The sequence below is a fragment of the Scylla paramamosain genome, chromosome 26 (assembly GCF_035594125.1).
Source record: "Scylla paramamosain isolate STU-SP2022 chromosome 26, ASM3559412v1, whole genome shotgun sequence".
Classification (NCBI taxonomy): domain Eukaryota; kingdom Metazoa; phylum Arthropoda; class Malacostraca; order Decapoda; family Portunidae; genus Scylla; species Scylla paramamosain.
The window spans coordinates 19,754,189-19,767,288 of NC_087176.1; the positions used below are offsets into that span (position 1 = coordinate 19,754,189).

Here is a 13,100-nt window from a genome sequence, read left to right on the forward strand (position 1 = left end):
ACTACTGGTATGTATTATCCAACTTGTATACGCCATGTAAGTACACCTTGACACAGCTCTTATGTGGAAGAATAGATTGTGTTATGTACTGTTTGTGCAGCCTTCCCTGCGCCGCCGCCTGTCACGTGCACTCCAGCGTCCACTTCCTTCTGTACACCAATCATTCTTCAAGGAAAGGTCACCGCAGTCTCTTGGCCATTGAAGGGACGCCTACAGGGAGCAGCGCACACAACAACAGCCCTGGGCAGGCCTTTCCCTTCCAGCATAGTCCACACACACACACACACACACACACACACACACACACACACACACACACTGTTCATTCTTTATATGTACACACAACAGTACCAGATTCCCTTCTCCTACACCAGCACATCCTTAATAGATGTTTTGCAATTGTATCCGCATGTAGTCCCTCCTCGCCCCTCGCCTCTCAGAGCCTCGCCCTTCCCTCAGGTACACACACGAGGCTCGCGGATGTTATTGTCACAGCCTTGTGTAACGCTGGAAGCCTGTGTGTTCCTTTGCCCAGCGCTGCCTCGCTTGTTTGGGGAGCTTCAAGTTAAGCTAGTAGAGAGATAGAGGGGAAGGGAGAGAGAGGGGGAGAGAGTACCAGAAACTCCGCCTAACAGACAGACGGACAGGCAGAAAGTGAGTGTTATATAAGGTGTACTGGTAATGCACTTCCGGCCGACAGGACACGTGACAGCCATTGGATTCTCATTTTGAATTTTTTTTTTTTTTTTTTCGCGGGCGGGTGTGGGTTGGATGTGTTGTACTGGAAATGTAACGAGGAGGAAAGTGGACAGCAGGTAGACACACACACACACACTCTCTCTCTCTCTCTCTCTCTCTCTCTCTCTCTCTCTCTCTCTCTCTCTCTCTCTCTCTCTCTCTCTCTCTCTCTCTCTCTCTCTCAGTCGCGAGGGACTACCGCCCGTCACCACTTTTGAACTTTAATACCTAAACTTTTTAATTCTGAGACGCTCCTCCGGCGGTGCGTCGTGACGAAAAGTTGCGAACATTATTTTTGCAGAGTTTAGCCGCCGCCTTTACATTTCGTTACGTCTTCCTCTCGGTCATTGAGTGGCATCCCTTTAGACACCTGTGGCGGAGATGACGCGGGCAACACGACATGGTTATAGAAGTTTTCCTTCACGCATTGCTTCCAACTCCCGAATTTAGTTGTAGTGAGGCTGAGGTGGCGCTGGTGGCGGCTGAGTACTCGCCTTTCTAACCTAAGTGATACCAGAGTTCGTCCTCTTTAAGTTTGAAATAGTCAAACTTATATCAGTGTTTAATATCGAGTTTCTTACAAATATATACATTTTTCAAGGTTCGTCCATCTACATTCACTTGAGTATTACATGTATTTTAAAAAGACTTCCCTCAAATACGTATCTACTAAACTATTCAGGATGCAATGCGCGTAGTTTCACGGATTCTCTGACTTTACTGTGAATAGAAAATCTTGCTCACAGATATACCGTTGTCAGATTCGTTATGGTGTGCGGAGATGGCTGGATATGTGGTGGTGGAAAGGTGGACGAAAGGGAGACACGGTGGAAGACACGAAAGAAGGAGAGTGGGTTGGCAGAAAGAGGGAGGGAGCGCTAGTTCTACATAAAAATACATAAAAAAAACAATGATTTTTAAAGTGTACTGAGATCTATTATGATTAAAACCTTGAGTAATGTTATCAAAACCTTCTATACTTCATCACGAAGGCCACGAAAACTACACAAGGACGGACGCAGAGCCGAGAGGAGGGAGGGAGTGAAGGAGGGGCGGAGGGCGGTAGTGTAGTTAAGATGAGGCGTTGGTGCTGTTGCTAAACTATACGTACATCCATTTTACTTTTAAAACCATAAATCATACTATTACAACTTTCATTACAAACCATCAAGACTTTAAAAAAAAATTACATACAAGGTTAAAATAATGCAGGAAATTAATGATGAGGTGGCACCTTCTCACCGTCAGGGAGGTGTATCACTCCGCCAGCAGCAAACTTGACGTCATGGGCCAGGGCATGCAGCGGCGTGCAGTGCGTGGGTATGGTGACTGTGTGGCCTCTGATGTAGAGGTGTGTGAGCTGCTGGACGAGAGAAGAGCAAACGAAAAGTAAACATGGGATTGCTGCCGCCTCAGGACACTAGGAGCATTGCGGAAGCGCTGAGGAAGACATCACAACCCTTGACACAGCGAACACAACTCTGTACTGAGGCTGGCACTGGCTTCTCCCAACACCTCACGTGGTCATTGCAACAAAAGGAGGTCAGTGTTTATATGAAGTGACTAGACTTGCCCTTGTAGCAGGAAATTCCCTTTCCTACCCCGCCACCCCGCCATGACTGTATCAGCTGCTTACATATCAGCTGTGCCTCCTTTGTATCCTCTCTCACACTGCAAACACGGTCTTCGCGCACCACAGTAAGCCTTACTGGTGAAGTACACACGATATATTATGTAGAAGGCAATGAATCATAGCACTTTGTCGAGGATAAATTTTCTCGCGCTCCTTCCCCAATGTCTTCCTCCCCCTCGTCTCCTCCCCTCCCCTTCTCCCACTCCTTCACGTAATCCTCTCTTTTCACCGTCTCCTCCTCTCCCTTTGTATATGTTTATATAAGGTTTTTACTCAGTATAAGATATGTTTTCGCATCTTATAATATGTGACACGTCATGTTGCTCAGAGAGAGAGAGAGAGAGAGAGAGAGAGAGAGCGAGCGTATGGAGACACGTGGCAACTATGTGAGTAATAAGTTTATTACATAATATTTACGGACTCCTTTCATTCATGCAACGATTACTGCTTGGAGGTCAGTTCAGTTAGAAAGCTTTGCTGGCTGTTCTGTATATCAACGACTCGGTGTACGCTTCATCCTGCAGGAGTAGCCACCGGTGATGCCACACGTCTCCACCACCCCAATTCATAAGCTGCAGAGCTTTGGAGGAATGCGAAGCCGACTCACTTGAAGTCGAATCGTTGAAGCTTCGGAATGAAGTCATCATGAATATAATGATAAATGTTGCACTTCTTTCTTGTATTCATAGATACACAGACGCTTCATGTTTCTAGAAGCGTGAAGTGAATGAGATGATTCCCTTGGAGTCGAGTCTTTGAAGCTCTGGAATGCAGTCACGAAAGATAAACACGTATGATTCATTTCCTTTCTCGCATTATTGATACACACATACTTTCACGCTTCCTCTTGCACGTACTAGAAGAAGCCTGAAATGAATTAGCGGGAAGAACATGGAAAGGATAGTGAAATGAGAGTAAGAGTATGGTGAATGAAAGTGATATTTAACGTAGAAACTAATCAGTGTAGCCTTCAACAAATTGCCTCGCCTCGCCACACGAACACCATCCTGGCAGCTCGGGGTCGGTGGCGGGACTGGCGGCATGATGTAGTGGTGCATTTGTACATCAATTTCCCAGTATAGGCAATTTACATATATATGATGCATTAAACCAGTGGCCGCCCTCTGAACTTACCCAGCCGTATCATTCTATAAGGCCAGACGTTCTTTATATGTGCATGTCTATAGGAACTTTGATAATCTTAATTCATATCGGACATGCAAAGAATAGGCACGTGATGTAAGCCAAGAATTGTGCAAATGTATCGACAATGTAACACAGTACTTCTAAGGCGGTGTACCAGTGTAGCGTGCGCTGTCTAATCCCTCCCTCTCTAAGCATTGAAGCCCATTTTCCTGCTGTAGAATCTTGTAGTTCTAATGGTGATGATTAACGAAGCGCTTCACCAGTGTATCGAATAACCTTTGAACAAATCTTGAGAGTTTGACGGACTTGCTTTGACGTGAATAGATAGTAATGATGTGCAGTGTCCATTTTCGAGACGTGATCATTCGGCTCCCCGCGTAGGTTTAATTAGGCCACATCAGAGCACACCAATACACCGAAATAGTACCTGGACGTGTGTGTGTGTGTGTGTGTGTGTGTGTGTGTGTGTTTTGTTGCCGTGCCCATAACGTAACTTAAACGACCTTCATAGTTACTGGTATCTTGTTTGCGAAAATAATGGTAATGGTGATGATGATGATGATGATAATAATAATAATGATAATAATAATAATAATAATAATAATAATAATAATAATAATACCAGCGATTGCAATCTATTGTAAAAATGCAATAATTCAGCTCCGACATTGTGATTTGTTCAAGGTCGGTGAAATACATGTAATGCAAAACAACGATTGCAAAAATATTTATATATAAAGGAGAAAAAATATATATGTTGCATTATGCATTGATGTCCTTCTGTGTGTGTGTGTGTGTTTGTGTGTACGGTTTCCATATGTCGTAAAACACTTCAAAATGCGACCATAATATGAACTCGTGCATGCTCGTGGTATATACGAGTATATTCTTGTATTTATCAGGTATATATATATATATATATATATATATATATATATATATATATATATATATATATATATATATATATATATATATATATATATATATATATATATATATATATATATATTCTCTGACAGAGATCCACCATAGTTAGCACGCTGACCCAAAGATCTTATTTTATCGCGTGTAAAATTCATGTGGAATGTTCGTGGTGTGCATTCCTTGGCGTGCGTAAAAGGCAAGAAATAAGAAGAGATGAGCAGCGGCTTGTGTGGCAGTAAGTGGGTCATTAGGGCAATTTCGGGGAGACGAGGACAGTTCGTGCATGTATTTACCATTACCCGACCACTATGCTCAGCCTACATTTCTCTTCCCAGACCCTCCTCCTCCCCACACTCTGCCTTCTCCTTCCAGCTGTCTGCCTCCTCCCCATTACACCCCTGCCATGCACTCCACACTGCACCTCCTCCTCCTGTATCAATCAATCTACTATCTCCCCATCGTCGCTTCACTTCACTTCATCTTCGCTTCACTCTCATCTCCCCACCTCCACTTCTACTCCACACCATCAGTCTTCTTTCCATCTATCCACCTAAATCTGCTCCGTAAATGCAAATTCCACCTTGCATTCCACACCCTATCACCTTTTTCACTTCCACCCTCTGCAACCAAGATCTTAACCTCCTGTCCTTCTTACTTTCTCCCCACTAACATTCCACTCCCTGCCAAACTCCACCTTGCACTCCACACTCCTCCATTTTCCAGTCAACCCAAGCAGTCTGTCCCCCCCACTCCCCGTCCTCTCCCATTCCGCTGCCATTCCCTACGAGAGCAGCATGCCGCCCTGTCTACAGCATTCGTGCCGAGAGGCAAACAATTAAACTCGGGTATTATCCCATTGAGGATGACAAATTGAGAGCTTTTGTTGCAGCAGACCGCAATCAGCTTCCTTCCTCCCTCCTTTCCTCGTTCTCTTCCTCCCCATCTCCCTTCCTTTCCTCTCTGTCTCATTGTCTTTCTCTCTCCCCATGTCTTTTTTTTTTCACTGTTCAATTTTCCATTCTAATCTAGTTTGTTGGCCAATTTTCCTTCTCATAGGCGTGTTTCTTGTTTGTTAATCTCCTTTGTGGAAAATGTTCGTCTGCCCGCGTCTCGATCCTTGAGTCAGAGGTAGAGAGGGATTCCTGGCACTAGTGAGCAGCAGTAAGACTAAATAAAGCAGAGGAGAATGAAAGGTAGGAGACGAAAATTAGTAACCAAGGAACAAGAGGAAAACTAGACGAAACTTAAACAGGAGGAGAAAGATAATAAACAAGGCGAAGATGAAGGACGAGGACCCAAGAAGGAACACAACTTAACAAAGAACAAGAAGACAACCATACAAAACCCAAACATAAGGAGGAGGAGGACTATAAATAAAACAAAGAAGAGAATGAAAAGCAGAAGACGGACACTAGACAACCTAAGAAAAAGATGACCAGACGAAGACCAGAGAGAGGAAAACGTGGCTAAGATAGAAAAAAAAAGTATGAGACAGGAACAAGTGAAAAATAACAAGAAAAATAACAGAAAACATAAAGGCAAGACACGGATGATATTACAACTTCCACGAGGACAGAATGCACAGTTACTTGAATGAAAGGCACCGCGACTTCTGTGAACTGATTCTACAATACTCGCGTCACTTCCAGCTGGGAGAGGAGGGCAGGTAGGAGGCTGCTGGGTAATAGAAAATTATGGAAGTATCGCCAGGACCTATCAACTAAAACTGTCTGTCAGGAATTGTTGTGTGAGATATTTTGGCCTGGCTCAAATTAAATCACTGAATTGGGAGGGCAAGAGAGAGAGAGAGAGAGAGAGAGAGAGAGAATGTGTCTGTCAAAAAAAAAGAAATAAAAAAAACATCATAAAGAATAAAAAATGACTGAGCATATTACGTCTCTAAGAACAGATAAAGATAATAACAGGTGGAAACTATGCATTTATATACGTAATCTCAAGGTCTCATTATCTATGTATATATTTATTTGCTTATTTATTCAGTTGTCGTGGCGGCGCAGTCTCCGTGAGGTGGTGCACGCCTCTCCGTCACTGCAGTAGCCATGAATATTGGCGCGTCCTGCTGCCGGTGTGATGTACATTCAGATGGATATTTAAAAACGGCGTGGCGAGGCGGGGAGGGAAGGGGTTTTGTTCTCCGTCTGCTCGTGATGATTGCATGTTCCGCCGACGGGAGACTGTTCGTGTATGCTGGGCTGTGCTTGCTGTGCCTGCTCGTGTGTGTGTGTGTGTGTTTATGTGCACACGCCACGCAAACGTGATTTTTTAAAATTTTCTTGAAATCCCCATAATTTCCTTAGGTGCATTAAGGTATTCAGCGCAGTCGTTCCTCTATCAGTCAGGAGGGAGCGAGGATTCTTGCCTTAAGGAGAATAATTATAGACACCTCCAGCTGCGGCTTCATTCTTCCACAGGGGGTGTAATCACTGTAATAACTATATATGCCACCAGCTGCTGCTCCATGCATCCTCTGTGGACGTAACTCGGGTAGCCGCAGGGGGTATAATCACTGTAATAACTAAAGACGGCACCAGCTGCTGTTCCATTCTTCTAGTGTGGACGTAACTCGGGCGGCCACTGGGCTGCATTCACCTCACAGACCCAGGAAGAGCCTCGCCAGGCCCTAACAGATTGAGAGCTCTTCCTCGATTCGTTGGGTGGTGCAAGGCTGTTTCTAGTTAGTGGAACGATTTATGTGGTTAATTTAGATAACGAACGAGACTTTGGCCTGTTAACTTGTCGACGGATTTCCAGCAATTGGTGTCCAGTTCGTAGCTTCTTAGAGGTGTTAGTCTCGGGGCTGTACACACGGGGAAGCTACGGTGCTGAGTTAGGATAAAAACTCTTCGCCCAGCACCACTTGCCTTTGTCGATATATGTGCCACATGACAAAGAACAGGAGACTCAGTCCGTCTATGTGCCTTGCCGTGCCTTGCTGTTGCGTGACAGACACTGAAGAACAACCTGGGGAAGAGAAATAAACCCTTCGATAATGCTTGCCCTCGCATAATCACAGATATTAGCGGAGAGGAAACTTATCAATACAGGTATTGTTCCGTGCTACCAATCATAACGTAATGCTGCATACCTCAGGCCGCCAACCCGTGCTCGCGTGCAGGACATGAATCACGAGGTATAAGTGCCACTCCTCCCTGGGGTTCGATCATGCTCATTATTCGTAAGAGACAACTAAAGACCAAGGACAAGCCCTCGAGGTCTGTTCATATATTCTGCCGACACTTTTTGGAATGCCAAGGACGTCTGGATTGGTGCCCACCGGGAGTCACAGGAAGGAATAGCTGCTGCTGTTGTCAGTGATGCGGCGCGTGTTGATCCCTTAGTCGTGCCAGTTACTGAAGTAAGTTTCAGACTTTACCTTCAACTAAAAGCGTATCTACAAAATATTTCCGTCTGAAATATGTATATTCATGAAAGAAAACGCGCTCTTTTCACCATTTACAAACATTTTTGCAATTGCATCAATTTTTTGAATCCATACACGTACCCCCGCAGAGTCTTTGTGCCAATATTTGTACTCCTGAAATGCCGAACAGATGCGATTGTAAAATGCGTAAAAGTATTGCAGTACAGTTTTTCCCGCAGCTCCCTTCATCAGGCAATGCAGGAGAGATTAATGATTCGAAAACATTTTTGTCGTGTATGAAACTGCGCAGTTGTCATCAGTGTTTCCAGTTTTTAAAGGATGACCGAGGAGACGCCATACGTATTGTTGTATTCGGTGCTTTATCCAAGCCTTGCCTATCTATCTTTCTTTAAGTGTTCCTCTTCAAGTCCATGTATAATTTCTTACCGTATTAATGTATTATAAAGTGTCGTGGTAGGGCAGACGCAGCCATATTTTTAGACTATCATTTGTTAATTTTCTTCTCAGAATTTCACATTTAAGTTAATCTTTTCTTACATTTTTGTGTGATTAATTTGTATTGGAGTTGGGCAATCTTAGCGGCATCATTACTTTATTATTTATTCCTTTTTCTCTTCGGAATTTTACATGTGATTTACAGAAACTGAATCGTCTTTTGTTTTACCTTCTCAGCTTGATTAATTTGTATTAGGGTGTAGTAAACTTACCTTAGCAATGGTTTACACAATCGCTAACCATTTTCTTTTCATGACTTCGTATCCAATTACCGAAACTGAATTGTCTTTTTGTTTCATCCTTTCTGTTTAATTAATTTTTATAGAAGTAGCGCAATAATTTTAGACAATCATTTATTATTTTCTTTTCATAACTTCATATTCCATTTATTGAAACTGAATAGTCTTTTATTTTATCTTTTTTTTTTGTTTCATTAATTTGTAAGTACGATAACTGCTTCCATTTCAGGTTCTTGCACTTTTTTCGCACCTTTGTCTTTCCAGTGCACAGGTGATAGATTTCCAGCCACGCGGTGTTTTTACTGTGCACAGGTGATAGATTTCCAGCCACGCGGTGTTTTTACTGTGCATAGGTGATAGATTTCCAGCCACGCTGTGTTTTTACTGTGCACAGGTGATAGATTTCCAGCCACGCGGTGTTTTTACTGTGCACAGGTGATAGATTTCCAGCCACGCGGTGTTTTTACTGTGCACAGGTGATAGATTTCCAGCCACGTGGTGTTTTCACTGTGCACAGGTGATAGATTTCCAGCCACGCGGTGTTTTTACTGTGCACAGGTGATAGATTTCCAGCCACGTGGTGTTTTCACTGTGCACAGGTGATAGATTTCCAGCCACGCGGTGTTTTTACTCAGTGATCATGAACACCGGACGCGTCGTGGCGGGAGACTCCTCTTTAATTGGCGGACATTTGCGTAAATGAGTGTTTGAAGTGAAATGAAAGCCAGTTATAGCACCCTACCCTCGACTTTTAGCTCTCTCTCTCTCTCTCTCTCTCTCTCTCTCTCTCTCTCTCTCTCTCTCTCTCTCTCTCTCTCTCTCTAATGTACCAATATTGTTCGTAAATATTTGGACTTAATTTCTGGTCTCTTTATTTTTAACAGTTACCATCCACCAACACCAGAACCACCACCACCACCACCACCACCACCTGAAGTCCTACCACAAACAGCAATACACCACCACATACATCATCACAACCATTAACACCACCACCTCGAGTGCCTATCAAGTTACCATCATCACCATCACAACCACCAATATCAACTTCATCATTATTACATTCCTTTCCCTCCTTTTATCATTTCATCTACCTTCTATTCGCTCTTTATTTATTTTTCTCTCCTTCACGCCTAGTACACCACTTCATATTCCCTTCTTTATCCTCTTTCTCCTCTTCCTCCTCCTCCTTATCCTTTCCTCTCCTCTCCTCTCCTCTCCTCTCCTAACTTTTTCTATTCTTCCTTCTTCATCGACTTCCCTCCACTTCATGTTCTCTATCTCCTCTTCACGGCCGCATTGTATGGAAGGAAAAAGGAGCACGGAGGCGTAAAATAAACCCTAATGAAAGAACTTTACGCAGATAACTTTGGAATGAGAGGCAGATGTGGGACGACAGACTCTCTCTCTCTCTCTCTCTCTGCTCATCACATGAATGCTTTCTATCAGATTCATAGATAGATAGATAGATAGATAGGTAGATACATAAATAGATAGATACCGACAACAAATTAGAATTCACACGAAACACAAGAAACACACATTACAAATTAACAAAGTCAAATCAACACGAACGAATAGTAATATGCATACTATTCACGGCCCATTCAACACACACACACACACACACACACACACACACACACACACACACACACACACACACACACACTGGCGTCCCATTTACTGGACTTCAAGCACTGTTACCGCTGCTCTACCTCGCTACATTCCGCGCCACCACCTAATGATTCGCCAGTCTCGCGTCCCTCACCACTACACCTGTCATTATCACACCTGCGGCGGCTCGGTAACAGCAGCAGCTTCAGGTTCCGGTTAGGCAAGTTGATATCGCGCGCCCTTCTGCGTCTGGCTAAGGGGAAGTGTGTGTGTGTGTGTTTGTGTGTGTGTTGATGTAAGTGTCCTTTGTTCTCTTCTGTTTTTCTTTCTTTATCTCTCCTATTTTTACCTATGCTTGTTTCATCATCTCGTCTCTTCTCTTATCTTCTTTCACGTATCGTCATTTCAGATTTTTTTTTTCTCCGAGTGATTCTTCAGCGAGGAACAAGAACATTCGTGACACTAAATGAAAAATAATGACGTAAAAGAAATTAAAAGATAAAAAAGATAAAGTGAAAAAAAAGTAACACGAAATACGCGCGCCCTTTTGCGTCTGGCTAAGGGGAAGTGTGTGTGTGTGTGTGTGTGTGTGTGTGTGTGTGTGTGTTGATAGTAAGTGTCCTGTGTTGATGTAAGTGTCCTTTGTTCTCTTCTGTTTCTCTTTCTTTATCTCTCCTATTTTTACCTATGCTTGTTTCATCATCTCGTCTCTTCTCTTATCTTCTTTCACGTATCGTCATTTCAGATTTTTTTTCTCCTTTTCCCTGGTATTTTCTTCTTTTCTTATTTCTCCTCTCTTCTCTTCTCATTTCTCCTATGCTGCTTTCATCTCCATTTCTTTTCCTATATCTTGTCTCCTCATTTCTCTTCAAGTTTAATTTTTATCTTCTCTCTTTTTGTCCTTTCTTCTCTTCTCTCCCTCTTCTCATCTTATTTCACTTCGTTTCACTTCAGTCCTAACTCGCTTCTCTTCTCTCTTAGCCTCTCCTCTCCTCTCCTCTTCTCTCCTCTCCTCTCCTCTCCTTTCCTCTCTTTCCCTATTCTCTCCTGTCCTCTCCCCTCCCCTCTTATCTCCCCATCTATACAAATTCGTCCTCCTACGTACCTGTTGTCCCTCCATTGCTGTTGTCTGTGTGTCTTTGTACATTTATCTTTGTATTGTTTTTTTTTTTATTTGTATTGCTTTCCCTTTTCGAATATAAATGTTTGTATGATTGATTTTGTTCTTTTTAGCATATTTGTTGTTGACTCGCCATATGTGCCTCCTGTGTGTGTGTGTGTGTGTGTGTGTGTGTGTGTGTGTGTGTGTGTGTGTGTGTGTGTGTAAATAAATTCTCGTAACATACAACCATACAACATTTCACACAAGAGAATCCGCTTGCGTCAAATGCCAGGGAGAGAGAGAGAGAGAGAGAGAGAGAGAGAGAGAGAGAGAGAGAGAGAGAGAGAGAGAGAGAGAGAGAGAGAGAGAGAGGCTTAAAAATACACCGTACAATAGTAAAAATAAAATCACACACACACACACACACACACACACACACACACACACACTTTGACTTCACGTGAACTTTAGTGAGCTCAGATAATACCTAACCTGACCCGCCCTGTGTGTTTCCAAGGCCTTGTAATAACCTGTGCCCTTCCTCTCCCCCTCCCCTGCTGCGAGGCTCCCGTTAGGCAAGAGTTAGTGGGTCGTGTTCAGATTAGGTGACGCAAGTTTGGTATTTGCAGGTAGAGAATAATTTGGATGAACAGTCATGGAGGTGGAGGGATAATAATAATAATAATAATAATTATTATTATTATATAATAATAATAATAATAATAATAATAATAATAATAATAATAATAATAATAATAATAATAATTAAAGGTGGTTTGTGATTGGCTGTTGCAATGCAGCGCAAGTTTCCTATTGGTCGCACCCGATCACAGTTGCCAGTGCAGGATCACCTCCCGAGCCCCAACACCCTATCCGTGGTGCACGTGCTTCCCTGCCTGTGAACCCTAAAGACGGTGCTCTGCAAGGCGGCAACATTGTGTGCATTTCTTCACAACTCCAAACTCTCCAGTGTGAAGCACTTTCCAAGCACCTCAGGTATCCTAAATACTAGTGTACCCTAGTGGGACATTCAGTCTGTCAGATGACAGGAGACAGGATGGATGGTAGACGCTCCTTCAGCACATACATGCGTGGGGAGTGTGTCGTGGAGAATGGCGACATTCTCCGCGGCCCCCCACGCACTGTCAAAGTATCCATGGGAGATCCCGACGCGAAATCTTTCTTCTGCTGTTGCTGGCCACGAGGGCCTCGCTTCACTAAGGTAGCCAAATTCTTTTTCAAACCGCATAAAGAAGAACCCAGTCTCCAGAAGTACACGTCTCTGGAGACTGTGATGTACATGGACGGCATGGTTTTCCGCGAATACTGGACGCCAGGCAAGACGGCCGTCAAGGTCTCCATCAAGCAGCGGCGCGGAAAGAAGGTTGTCCTCTTTGGCCGCCTGGCAACCTTCCTTCAAGAGATGGAGAACCGAAATTCAGAAAAGTTCGTTCTTTATGTCACGGAAACCAGCTTCAAAATTGTTCAAAAGGACCGAGCGGCTTCAGGCGGCGACGAGACCGATGCCGCTGAGAAACAGAAAAATAAGCCGTTACAAGAGAACGATAAGTACGAGTGCGCTAAACGCGGGGATGACGAAAACCAAGTAAAGATCGACTACGCGACTTCCTTGTTCAACAGTTTTAAGAAGAAAGATAAACCCGTTAACATCATAACAACTCCAGAAATTGTAAAGTTGCCGCCAGTAATCCCCATGCAAACCAAGAACGTGCGGTCATTCAACAAAGACGCTCCTGCTGCACGCCAACAGAAGCGCAGCGCACCTCGTACCGTCCGTCG

General features: G+C 43.6%; 1 protein-coding gene across 4 annotated transcripts in view; it reads left to right on the forward strand.

Annotated features, from left to right (window-relative positions):
* LOC135113787 (solute carrier family 35 member F3-like) overlaps positions 1–13,100 on the forward strand; it is a 78,096-nt gene that overhangs the window by 53,118 nt on the left and 11,878 nt on the right. For 3 of the 4 annotated variants that reach the window (XR_010274996.1, XR_010274997.1, XR_010274998.1), the window contains one exon: positions 1,987–2,280. The exons of the other annotated variant lie outside the window; for it this stretch is intronic. The gene's annotated coding sequence lies outside the window, so the exon portion shown is untranslated. The remainder of the gene's footprint in view (positions 1–1,986; positions 2,281–13,100) is intronic. 4 annotated transcript variants of the gene reach the window in all.